At 45.2% G+C, this 14,124-nt stretch overlaps 1 protein-coding gene across 3 annotated transcripts in view; it reads right to left on the reverse strand.

Annotated features, from left to right (window-relative positions):
* Window positions 1-14,124, reverse strand: part of LOC115577202 (receptor tyrosine-protein kinase erbB-4) — a 280,463-nt gene that overhangs the window by 201,759 nt on the left and 64,580 nt on the right. The gene's annotated exons all lie outside the window — the stretch shown is intronic.

A 14,124-nucleotide genomic window follows, 5' to 3' on the forward strand; every position in this document is an offset into this window, starting at 1 on the left:
CTCCTCAAGCCCCTCACAAATTTAAAAAAGCTCAGCGTGAGAGCAAAGAATCCGATTGAAAATGTGACTTTAACAGCAACTTAGAGCCTCATTAGCTCCACAAATGGCGCGGCGAGCATCCACCTTTCAAAGGAAATATGTAAACGACCGTCGCCACCGAGGACTTGTCGCTCGCGGGTGTCATCTTTTGTGTTATGGAGAACAGGGTGAGTCCGATGAACCTCACATCAAAATAGATCGAAGAGGAGCAAATGGGTTTAATAGTGTATTGATGGCGGCCTCAGTTTAACCTGGGCCACGGTGACCCCACTTTGAAGGCGACATCAGGCGGGGCAGCCAAGGCTACCGCTTAATGCCGCGTAGCTAATCACCTCAAAATGGACCACGTGGCGCAAGTGTGTGTGTGTGTGCATGTGTGTGAGTTTATGCAAGTGGGTGTGCGCGCATGCAAATGTCTATCGAGTCAAACAGCTCTGTAATTAGGCGAAAAAATGACAAGCAGCAACTGTTTGGCAGGTATTCATTAATCGCTGATGGAAACATGGGGAGGACGGGGGGGTCAGTTCAAATCCGCGCTCTTATCTACGCGACGCAGAAAGGTGCTGCGTTTGTCATGTAAAGCGTGCGTTTTTGAGTGGCACGCCATCAGCCCATCTGAAGAATGTTTGGCAGGCGGAAATGTTCTCCGAGGGAACAAGTTCTTGCGGGACAATTAGCGGGTTCGTCACTAATCTGTCAGCGATTTTGACAGCTGACGTTTTGGCTTCGCTGCAGCAAGAATAAGAATCTAGACCTGAATTACAAAGACAAGAGGTGGAAGGAGTATAAGTACGTCAATGTGGAAAATGCCGCCTTGCAAGTCTGTCATGAGAAATCCCAGTGAAGTAAAAGTGCGCAAATATTAGGGAAAATTTATGATAAAATATCCAAATTTGTAGTTATATTCTCAAGAAAAAATGGCCACTATTCTTAGATTGATGATACTGATGCATTGGCATCTGTCGCTCGGGGTCGTCCACCAATCAGAAGGTCCACAGTTCGATCTCTTTGGCTTTGGCTCCATGTCTCCATGGTTGCATCAACAACTCGCACTACTTGTACGACTGTCCCGTAGCTGGTCGAGGTGGAGTCAGTTTGAACGGTATCAGCTGACTGGTGATCTGAATGACATTGACTATTTTGTTACGATGCAATGTTCTGCTGGGCAGTGGCGTGCACAGACTTTTTGAAGGGCAAGGGCGAAAAGAAGGGCACTTTAGCGCACGTTTTGGCTCCCAAGAGGGCAGTTTAGTGCAAGTTTTGGCTCCCAAGAGGGCAGTTTATCATGTTTTAACCAGCCAAGGGGGCAGTTTAGTGCGTTTTGCCAACAAACAGGGCACTTTGACATGCTTTTTTGGCTCCCAAGAGGGCACTTTAGCACACGTTTTGGCTCCCAGGAGGGCATTTTAGCACACGTTTTGGCTCCCAAGAGGGCACTTTAGCACACGTTTTAGCTCCCAGGAGGGCACTTTAGCACACGTTTTGGCTCCCAGGAGGGCACTTTAGCGCGCGTTTTTCAACAATTGAGCCACGAGGGGGGACGACTGACTCCCCTTGTCCCCCCCTTGTGCACATCACTGCTGCTGGGAAACCTCAGATCCTGGCAGTCGTCTGGATGCCAGTGGTATTGTGCATCCCTACCAAAACGATGGGGACATACATACAGGAAGTGCACGTTTAATCTTTAGCTATACATGTCATACATTTGTCATACATCTGTGAGTAAAATATTGGTGCAAAACTAAAGAAAAACTCAAACATTTCCCTCTGAAACTTCTATTGAAAGTATAAAGTTCTGTAGCATAAACTGAAAATACTCGAGCGCAGTAGTGGATTAAATGTGCTTGTTTCGGGTCTAGTTTTGGAGGATTTTTAAGAAACTCTTCAAAGGCAAACAACGAGCTAATTACCCCGACGACTTCTTCTCTTGAAGAGAAAACACGACAGGACATCAACAATGCTAATGCGCCCAAAATCTGCAAACAAACCGTATTTAAGCATGCGAGGGGGGATTGTGTACAGTCAACAAATCAGCGACTATTACACCCCCATCCCTCCCCGTTTTATCTCTCGCTCAGCAAATAGTGATTGAATTTGCATCCCAATCAACGGCGCACAACCATAACCGCAATGAATAACCCATCGCGTTGCATGAATTATGGCGCAAACCAGATTTACCATATGACGCTCATACATAATTGGGATGAATCGCGATAAATAAGCCATACATTACTCATGACTATTGCAGGCGGCCCCTTCTGCAAGCAGGCTGGGAGAGAGGAAAAGGAGGGATGCGTGTCTTACCTAGAGGAGAGAGGGGAGAGAGAGAAAAAAGCATGATGTCAGTGTCACGGCATTCATAATTAATATCCCTGAAGGGGGAAACTCACAGACGGTGTTGTGGCATGTGGTGTAAATACAGAGGTATCAAATTTGTTAGCCAACCTGCGGCTATTTCCTCACAATTGTTGCAAGAATGCAGCTCAAATAATCGCTTTTTTTCTGGAGTGGGGTTTTTTGCTCATTCCGATAACAGAAGAGGGAAAAAAACTTGGAGGGGTGGATGTAGCGCGTGACGGAGCACAACGAATGCAGGGCCTCCCGCGCTACGTAAAAGCGTTTCAGGCGGAGTTTTTTTTTTCTTTTTGACAGTCCTCTCCTGTCAGTCGACTGATTTGTTTCGGTAAAAGCAATTTTCTCCCCCCCCCCCAAAAAAAAGAAAGAAAGAAAAAGGAAAAACACATCTGTTAGTTTACAGATACAGTGCAGGGTGCAGATAGCGGGATCACCATCACAGCCGCGCTCAGACACTCGGAGCATTTACGCATGGTTGAAACACCACTTCCAGCACACACACACACACACACACACACACACACACTCCCTCAAAGCTCCCGCTTTCTGTAGCGGAAATAGGGCAGAAAAGTAAATAAGCCACTCTGATCTTTATTTCAAAGGAAGACATATGATGTTTATCGCAATAAAGTAAATTCGGGGAAATGTGTCAAGAAGCCAGCACGCAGCGGAGGCGCGAGCGAGAGGGCAAAGTGGGATAAAGTGAGCGAGGCAGGAACAGAGGTGTGTGTGTGTGTGTGTGTGTGTGTGTGTGTGTGTGTGTGAGGGGAATAAAAGAATGACACCGCAGGAGAGAAGGGAGCCTCGGGGGTTCTCGCCGTGCACTCATTGATTTCTCATTAGTAAATTCAGACCTCGATTTCATCAGACCGGGCGAAGAGAGACGGCTAACGAAGGCATGGCAGGTACTTTGGTCTTATTTCCCGCCAGAGGGCAAATTTCAATTCTCCTTTAGCTGGTGATTAGGGAGGGGAAGAGGATCATGGAGCCTCTCAGCCGCCCCTGGAATGAAACCCACCGCTAGGCTTTCGACCAAGCAGGTCTCTGCCCAATTAGCCGGGCCCACAAAACCAGGATTTTCCTGGAGCGGGAGTTTTTCTGGCGAGATTGATGCTTCATTAGCTGACGGTGTTGAGAGTTGTTCCAGCATCTAAAGAAGACGCCAGAGAGGGGATCCCGGCGAGCCTGAAGGACTTGCAAAGACACCGGTTATTAGACGGACCCCTTTTTGCCTGATCCAACTCCTAAAAAGCTGAGAGAGTGCTGCTCAGGCGTTGCCTCTCAGGTGCACTGATCTCAGAGCGTGCACAGCTTCCAGGTTTGGCCGTAATGCGCCCTGAATGGTCAGTTAGGTGGATCTTTTTTCAGCAAATTGGACGGGGCAACTCTAAAAATGTAAGCGCGCACGCTTCATCGGGCACGTTCATTTCAGAAAATATACAGAACCCTCATTAGATGGCACTGTGCGCTCTGCAGCCACCGAGGCTGAGGAGGGATCGCTGGGGAAAAACTCATTCTTTTCACGAGAATAAAGATTGGTTTTTATCTGTCAAATATCATATGAAAGGAGGGGGGAAAACTGCGGTATCTGCGGGCACGCTGAAAGGAATATTGGGTTTTACTGCCGTTGGAATCAGACAAGAGAGGCGTTGCTTTCTGATATATCAGCCAGGAGATGGGGCGGATCGTCGCTGGATAGGTGTCCTCGTATCTGTGACATCAATGTGCTGGACGGCAACGAAAGGGAGAGCGATAGAGAGGGGGAGATAAGGGATGGAGAGATGAAAGAGGTCGCAGATGATCTTATCGGGCTATAGAGGGTCCGTCTCTGGTGTTATTTTAACACATGCAAAACGCAGACGGAGATACCACCCCCCCCTCCGCGCGCTTAGCATTTATGATGCAGCGTACAGATGGAGCCGCTATCGATACACACACACACACACACTCTGCCGCCGCCTCTAATTAACTCGGTTTCCCAGACAAAATAACTGCGGAGGCACGAATAACCACATCTGGGAGCGGCGCACTCAGCATCAATCTGAGACAGCCGGCCCGAGAGTTATGGAGAGGGAGGGGAGGGGAGGGGGAAGGCGACGGCGACGACGACGGAGCAGCTGCCAAACGCCGCAGCAGAGGGGACGGGAAGAAAATGAGGCAACCTGTGAATTCTGAGAGGTGGATTACGGATGGCGGACGCAGATATGTTAAAGACCAGCGATGCGTCTTCGTCCGATTTGGGGGGAAAGTTGTGGCGACGAGACAAACTAGGCCGTCCTCGTGGTTATCAGCGGATAAACTGTAGGGACGTGGTTAGAATATTAACGAAGGCACAAAATGTCCAAGCCAACAATCAAGCCAGATCATCAGTCTTGATACATTTTCAGCATCAAGTCTTCAACTTATCGAGACGCTATAAGTACATGGCAGATAAATCTATGATTAAAAAGGGAGAAGAGAGATGCTTTCCCCACTTTTGAACACAATGATCACAAAGCAACCCAGATTGCAATCCCACCTCTTGATTTCCAGGACAGAGGGGTTGTTGAGTTGAATTAGTTTTGTTATGAAACCAAAAAGAGTCAGTTGGTTAGTCATGGGTGCACAAAACAAACCGGGCTGATCCCCCCCTCGTTTAAAAGGAACAAATCGCAGGCTGTCTACAGCAGAACAACATTTTAGTCGCAGCCTCACGGTTGTTTTATTGGTTGGTACGACCGAAATGTCACTCATGTTCAACAGTACCCTCTCGGTGCGTCGCTGGCTCTGGCATTTTGCAGGTAACCCTGAATCTCAAAGTTCAGGTTGGTGAAATCCTGAACTTTAGCATTTTGTGCATTTTGCCGGGGCGCTGTGGAAATCCCTCCCAAACCCTTAAAATTACACAAAATATACAAAAAGGAGTCGACTCTGGAGGCTCGGGTTTTCATAAGATGTGATGTGCGTGCAGCTTTTTAAAAACTATTTTTACGCTGTTCTGCTGTCAGCCATGTCGACGTCTCTCTGCATATTTCAGTGCATGTTTACAGCAGTCAAAGTTTGCATTGTGCTGCTGTGTTGCAAAATGAACAAGAACCTATTAAACATAAACGTAATCTCAGACACGGTATTTGTCTTTGAATCTTTTTAGTAGATAATTCATGTTAGCAAAGAAAACATCCTTTAGCTGCACCATCGGGCTTAATTTATGGTTTTATAGACCAGGAATAAAGATGAAAATAGGAATTTCACATGTGAAATGGGTGTTTTCACAGGCGACTGGCTCGTTTTCAGGTATAGATGAGGATGTTTTTGCAAGTGTTGTCCACGCATTAACAGGCGTTTGGCTTTTTCCACATGGAAATTAAAATTTCCCACATGGAATCGCAAAAGAATATTCTTCTTCACCTGTGAATCTCACACATCGGCCTCCATCCAGAGGTTGCAACTTAACGTGCAGCCTTTGTAAAGTGCGCCACACTAGAGCGTTAGATTCGTAATCGAACAAGAAAAAGCATAAAACTTACAGAGGATTAAGACCTAACTGACAGCAGAGAACTGAACCCCGCGATCATCCGTAAATAAATCATCTGCCCGTCTGCCGCCTCCCGGAGACGCTGCCGCTACTTTCCAGCCCATTATTTCCAATGCAAACTTCTAATCTGGTGTCCTTCACACAAGAAAAACAACAACTGGCTCAGCTGTTGATGTGGGGAGGAGGAGAAACAGCAGGCGAGAAAAAGCATCCTGCGATCAAACGAGTCTATCTTATCTTCCTCGTCTCTTTCCTCCAAAACACACACGAGGCTCACGCTGCACCGGGCGTGACTGTGCACCGAGGCAGTGGATGAAGAGGAGAGCGAGGTGTGTGTGTGTGTGTGTGTGTGTGATGCGTCTATCTTCATCAACCGGGGCCCTCTGGGACTGGGGATTAGTGGGCATAAGCACTAGTGTCCTGCTGGATAAACACTAAACAACTGCGCGTGTTTGCGGGGAAGTTATTCGCGTGTTTAAGTTTCCAGTAATCTAAATGTCTGTTTTTATCTACATCCGGTGATCATTCGCTCAACCCTGACAACATTCACAAACAAACGTTGTTTTCTTTCCACAGGGAAATTTGCACGTGGGAGCCGGTAAAGGAGTGCGCTTCACCTCAGCAAGTGTCACGCAGCTGAAAGTTTCCCCCTCAGACGGGGAAATAGCTGGCGAGGCACAGTCATAAAATAAAAATGATGTTGTCTTTCAGAACCCGACCGTGTTTGATTTCCTCAAATTGTGAAGCAGCTCTGGTGTGAATAAGGAGGTAATGTGTACCCCCAGACTGGGGAGCAGGAGAAAATAATACACCAGCTATCATTCTTTCATCAGTAACCCACTTGCCTGTAGCTCAGAAAGTGGGAAAATAAGCTCCGCTTCCCGAAGCTATCTGACAGCAGATGCTCGGCTTAAATGCTGCTGTTTCAGAAGGTTTTCTTCAAGACACGTTTGTTGCTTTTAATACCGAATGAAGGCTTTACCTTTGCACCCTTCTGGCTGGACGTTTAATGTGATCATGACTTCAAGATATGCGATTGTGGCCCCTACTATCATTTGAGGTCTGGCGACAAGCGAGAGAATCGACTGTTCAATCGACCACAAAGATGGCAGCTGCTCAAGAGGCATGGCTGCTGCGGCATCAGAACTGGAGAGGATGTTTCATCGAAAGAAAAGCAAAGAACAGCACTGAAGGCTTTCCTTGCTGTTCTTTCAACTGGCTTCTTTAAGAGTTTGAGCGACAGACGTGCTACGCTAGCAACCTACCATGTTGCAAACACTTTCTAGCGTCGGCTTCAAGCAACGACCCTTCCACATTTCCCCCCAAAAAACTGCAGGCTTTCTCTACAGAGGTGGTAATTGTAGCATTAGCAGGCAACCACTAGCAAAACAATTTTTTTTCAATAGTGAACCAATGGTGTGCGCTCCTTTCTTGTGGCATGTTTGCGTGTTTTGGGGGTTTCTCTCAACGTTACAACGATAACTACAGTCACACCGCTTTTCCAATCAATTGGACTGACCAACTTTGCTGCGTAAAAGTAAAATTTGTTTGTTCGCCGTTCAAACTTCTAACCTCAAGAGGTTCTTTAGATGTCTGCGACTGAAGGGTGTCACGCGGCGTCCAAACACAACGTCACAAAAACGTTCATTCTGTCGGCAAAGATGCTGAACTGACATCCTTTGGATGTGTCTTTGCTCAGTGGGTGACTGAGTGACTGGTTTGCAAACACGGTCGCGCTCCACAGGCGCACCACGCTGTTTCCCCCCAACACGCTTTTCCAAGGCGTTTCTGAACCTACCATGTTGCAAACACTCTCTAGTGGTGGCTCCCCAGATGGTTCATCAGGCAACGACCCTTCCACATTTCCCCCCAAAAAACTGCAGGCTTTCTCTACAGAGGTGGTAATTGTAGCATTAGCAGGCAACCACTAGCAAAACCATTGTTTTCCAATGGTGAACCAATGGTGCGCGTTCCTTTCTTGCAACATGTCGGCGTGTTTTGGGGGGTTTCTCCCAGCGTTACAATGATAACTACAGTCACACCGCTTTTCCAATCAATTGGACTGACCAACTTTGCTGCGTAGAAGTAAAATGTGTTTGTTCGCCGTTCAAACTTCTAACCTCAAGAGGTTCTTTAGATGTCTGCGACTGAAGGGTGTCACGCAGCGTCCAAACACAACGTCACAAAAACTTTAATTCTGTCGGCAAAGACGCTGAACTGACATCCTTTGGATGTGTCTTTGCTCAGTGGGTGACTGACTGGTTTGCAAACACGGTCGCGCTCCACAGGCGCACCACGCTGTTTCCCCCCAACACGCTTTTCCAAGGCGTCTCTGAAGCAGAAGCAGCTGTATCACTGAGTCTCTGTGTGATCGGAGGCCTTAACAGAATCCAAGATTTTCAAATTCGTTTGATAAATCTTCCGTTGAGAGCCTCACAATTAATCTTCTGTTCTCCGGAAGAGCATGTTTGTTGGGTGCAGGCCCCAACAAATGCGACATCATTAGGATTTTAATTGCTATTTCAGTGGAAATGATAATTGTAATGCAAAATTGATCATTTCCGCTAATCATGAATCATATTACAATTGTATCATCTGTCAAAATGATCCCCAAATACTCTTTCACCATAACACGAAGCCCCAATTCCAACTGTCATGAAAGATTTGAAGCAATTTAAAAAGCACATCTTTCTCATGCAGTCTTTTCGCAACAAAACTCGAATAGTTTGTGCAACTTTTAGCAGTGTGCAGTTGTTTTTGATGAATTCCCCCGTCTCACTCCGTCTCTCTCTACACTGAATGCATCCAAACAAGAAATCGAGGACACACCCTTGCCCTGCAAACCTCCCAGGAGGAGCTGTGAATTTCTAGACATTATGTATGCGTTTGTGTGTGTTTGTGTGTAGTCAGTAGACGTCTGTGCGAAGGGGGGAAGCGACACCCGCCACCCTGCGCCGGAAGAGAAATGCCCTCCAAGCATAATTGCTATGGATCTCCCCGCTGCATAAACGGCGTTATCACAGTTTGTCTAATTGTGAAAGCTGTGATCAGCATAAAGAAAGGGTGAGCCTGAGTGTGTGTGTGTGTGTGTGTGTGTTTGCAGGGGTGGGCAGAGCTGTTCTCCCTCTCCTTCGCATCGACTCGGTCTCTTTATCATCATAAAAGTAATTAGCATAAAGGTCGGATTTGTGTAAACAGCGAGAGCGGGTTTGGATGAGGTTCCGCATGGACGCGGCCGCCCCTTCAGACGACCAAAGCAAACATGTTTGTTAGACGCCGCCATCAGTGTGCGCGGGCGAGCATGACAAAGAAAAAGGAAGCCAATGGACCTGAAACATTTGTTTGTGCAGCGAGGCCGAGCATTCGAAAGAAACAAAAGATCTACAAGTGCGTGAAACATGAGTCGATATGTGCCACGTCGGGTCAAGTGTTTTTCTCGTCTGCATCAGCCTCCATGTTTCATCAAAGTCAGAGCAGTAATGTAGCAGCAGTGATTTGTAAGGCTTCATTTAGAGTGCCCCCTTTGGGACAAACAATGTATATTTTGTGGCCAAAAGTATGTGGACACCCCTGTGCTTTCATGGTTTCACCCCTTTTTCATGGTTTGGGCTTTGCAGCAATGGTTCGGTGGAGAAGATTTCCTATTTCAACATGACAATACCCAAAAAGTGCTCCAATTAGAAGGACCGAATATGTTATTTGTCCATGACAAGCAAGAGTTTACTGATTTGACGCCCTTAACAGTCAAATCACTGTTTTTTAATGTGAAAATGCTGAAGGTAAGGTTTGGTTTGGACCAACAAATGACTTTGTGAGGTTGAAGGATCAGTAGGTGATTCTGGAGAAAGATAGTTGATTGTTGAGCATCATTCCCACGATGACAAATACTCATGACTTGGTTTAACCCAATGAGACTCAACAATTGTTTGTTGGTGTTTGGTCTGAACATCAAAAAACAATCGTCCACCAACCCAAAGCGTTGGTTTTTGACGACCTGGGAATAAAACTCAACCATCAACTATCTTTCTCTAGAATGGCTTTAATCAAAGATCATGGATTGGGTTTATATATATTTGGATTTTGTAAAAGTCAGTGGACATTCATCATTGTGGAAATAATCCAAACTTGGTTAACGTTTGTTGGTGTTAATGGATGTTATCCGACATTGTCAGACGATCATGATGTTAAGCCTTGGGTTTTAAATTTCAGTGAGAATCATGATGCATCTAAGAATTGATTCTCTCTCCACGCCTCCTCTATAGTTATACACTACATACAGTAGACGTTAAAGAATAGTCACACAGCATATTTCCTCCATCATAAAAATAAACGATTCCCTTCACGCCTCCCGGCCAGCACTTAACTGCCTGCCACACATGCACCCCTTCCACCCTGACACCGTAAAGGCTAGATGTCACTTTTAACAAAACTCCTCATCACCTAACAAGACAAGTCATATCACCTTTACCTCCACTCCGGCACTCAAATCTCCCTAAAGCCCAACACAAGCGCACCTGTGGTTTCCCCAAAATGAAACACACACCGGATTGATAGGATTTCCAGCAGTGAGGCCACTGGTGGAGAAAAGTAATTACCTATTCATCTCACCTCCCTGCTCACCTTTTCATTGTGCTACACTGTCTCCTTTATCCTGTCTGGAGACCAAGCTCTCTCGACTTGACTGCTCATTTTATTCGGATTGAAGCATGGCAGCGCGGAGCTCTTGCCCTTAAAGAAGTGGAGCGGTGGGGTGGCCTTTACACCATCAGGTGCCCTTAATATGCATGGATCCAGTCAATAAGAGGAGGGGAAACATATTGTCCGCTTCCTGTAAAGATGTCGGTGTTAAATGAAGCGATTCATCCTTCCGATAGAGCGAAACCACAGCAGATAACCGATCGCCTATGGTCAGCCTTGTAAATGAAGGGGCTACGGTGAAGGTGCCCTTGAGAGATTTGTGTGTTTGTGCGCACTTGTGTGTGTTCGGTGTGTGTATAACCCAGCGGGCGAGGCAGGGGAAGTAGAGGGAGGTTTGATGTCTCCCACACATAAACCATGATTAACACAGTTGGGTTTCAGAGATCTGAGCACAGCCAAGAAATAGTGCTCGACTGAAAGTACACGCGGACGCGCGCGGGAGCTCACGCACACACCGGTACACCCACTTTTTCCAAGACATGGCGATGGCAGACGGAGAGAAAAAGGAGAAAGGAGCGCTAAATTACAGCTCCGCAGCGGCGCCGCGTGTCTTTAAACATGCCACATTACAAATCATTAGGCTCTATTCATTCTCTCTCTTCAGACAATAGCTCACACTTCAAAACAATTAGAGTGCAATGACACAAACCCTTTATGAAAGTGGCGTCGTTAGTTAAAAGGACCGCAAATGATACCGATGATTTATGCAGAGACTTGGGGGAGCCACGCTTTTTTCCAACAAAAGCAAATTGACCCCCAACCACCCCCTCCACCCTCCACCCTCCACCCTCCACCGCAGCCCACACTCCTCTGGCCCCCGCAACCACACTTGTGTGATTGAACCGTGGCGTAATCTGTCATTCAGTGTCGGGCACTGCCAAGATTTCATTACAATAGGAACTAATGTGAGAAAAGCAATTATTCCACACCCATAATGCACTACTTCAGCACAACGGTGACCTTTCCGACTGTGATTGTTCATTTTCAAAAAGTGTTCTCCGCAGTGAATATACATGAATATCAACACTCTGAGGACGGAATATTTAATCTCACCCTTAGCCTTTATCGGTCTGGGTGGAAGGTAACGAAACTAATTGAAGTTTCACTCAGATCTAAAACAATGGAGGCTTTGGACTGATTGAACGCCCATCGATCAGTCAATCAAGTGAGCAAGAAGAGGAAGTTAATCAGTATTACTTTATATCCATCCAAAACAACATACGCAGTATAAATAGTGAATAGATCATTCTTTCTATTGTCCAGAAGGAGGTGACTCCACTGGTTGCAAGAAGGACTCCATTTGTATAGAAGCTTATGAGAAAATGACCCTTCTTCTTATTTGATTTAATACCTCAATAAGCAGTTTCCTGCTGAGTTTTTAGTCTCAAATTCTAGTTTCAAGTCTTCTTTAACACAGCATGATGTTCATTTTGTAATTTATGATCTCATTTAGAGTAAAATAGTCGATGAAGCAGAGTGTGCTTTAGGGCGTGGCTACATTGTGATTGACAGGTCACTATATCAGCGTATCTTTGGGTGCTCAGTCAGATGCAATCAGGATATTTGTACAATCTTGTGTACAACATCTACGGCTCCAAAAAAAAACCCTATACTGGACTGTACACTTCCCACAATGCAACAGCGACTACTCAAACAGAAGTCATTGGTTGTCATCCTGAATTTGACTCCTAAAATCAGTGGGTGGGTTGAATCAAACAAACCCAGCTTTCAAAGCAAGTGAGAATTTCTGTGATTTTATTTCACTCAAGACTCTCCAGCTGGATATTATTAAGTTGTCACAAATAGAACGTTTTCAAAGCGCTTGAGACATCTATCTAATAACACTGCGACAGTCTAATTTGCAGTGAAATGCCTCGTGAATAAAGGACGGCACACTGAGCTCTGACATTCTGCTAAAATTTTAATAGATTTTAGATTAAAAATTGATAAGTACATTTAAAAAAACAGCCTGGAATTTAAAAAATCAACCATTATACTGACGCTGCAGAACAACTACTGTTATAACTGATGTCAAATCAGGCCGAGGACTAAAAAACCTAAAGTTATTAAGCTTGAAATTCTTGACAAAATGTGTTGATTGGCACAGTTATTTTGAATTTGGCATTTAGGAGGCGATGGGAGGGTATCAAAGTTAAGAAAATTCTTTTTAGTCAGAGACCCTTTTCAAGCAATTACAGCCAAACTGATTGGTTTTTAATATTTCTACACCCTGTGCGATTTGCTTTGAAAATGCTTTTATGTTTATTTGGGAGTTTGGAGTCTGTTTCTTAATGATAAGTCATTTTATTCCCACGACTTATCAGTTAATAGTTTGTCTGGCTGAACTGACAAAAACTGATTTTACCAGTGTATTACCACTTGTATAAATAAAATAAACTAGAATCACCCCATTGCGGTTGTTTGTCTCCATGCGCCAGCCACCTTGCTGTTCCAGAACTGTGGCGTTGACTGTGCGATGACCACTTTTTGCAGAATATTAGGATGTCACAGTACATTTAACCTCAGACATTTTGGATATTAAATGTCAAAATGTCATCACTTTATCCTGTTCTATCTGAATTATCATATCAGTTCCTGAGTGATGGCTAAAAGTGTGTTTGTGAGGTCATAGTGACCTGACTAACATCTGACTGTTGGCTGTTGGACCAAATATAAATAATTTCCATCACTGCGTTTCTGAGATGTGGCGTTCGTGAGAATGGGATGTCATGAGGTCTCAATGACCTTGACCTTTGACCTTTGGCTACCACAACCCAACCAGCTCATCCTTGAGTCATAGTGGACACTTGTGCAACATTTGACAAAATTACCTCAATACATTCTTGAGATGTGGCACTCCCAAGAATGGGACGTCATGAGGTCACAGTGGCCTTCACCTTTGACCACCAGATGCTAATCAGTTTATCTGCAGGTCACAGTGGACATTTGTACCAAATTTGAACAAATTCCCTCAAAGCAATCTTGAGATATGGCTTTCTCAAAAATAGGCAGACAACCCAAACACATAACGCCTCCGGCCACGGCTGTTGCCGGCGTGGAGTCATAAAAAAGCTCTATACAGATATTTTTAGAAGATCCAGAGATCAAAATTCTTATGATTGTTTCATCTTCCCTGAGATTTCAGCTGACATGACCCACTTCTTTAATATATAGTTAAAAGAAATTCTGATTTGACCTCAATAATAGCACCACAGTCTGACCAAATGGGGTCAAATCGCCCCGGGACCTCCGATGCTCCATCTTCTATCAGTGTTAAAATTGCAACTCTCTAAAAAATACAGTTCTACATCTCCTGGGAAATTAACCATGCGTGTTTGAAAGGAAATAGCTGAAGAAATGCAAACAGTTGCCTCCCCCGCTGGCTCAAAACTCCCCCAAAAAGACTTCTCTCTTATTGCAAAAACATTTAATGCATTTATAGAACATCCATCAGTTAATAATTAATGCGACACTGAGGCGAGAAAAGGATATCGGAAAGTATCAAAGTTCTTCACAAG

This window comes from Sparus aurata, chromosome 24 (assembly GCF_900880675.1).
Source record: "Sparus aurata chromosome 24, fSpaAur1.1, whole genome shotgun sequence".
NCBI classification, from domain to species: Eukaryota; Metazoa; Chordata; class Actinopteri; order Spariformes; family Sparidae; genus Sparus; species Sparus aurata.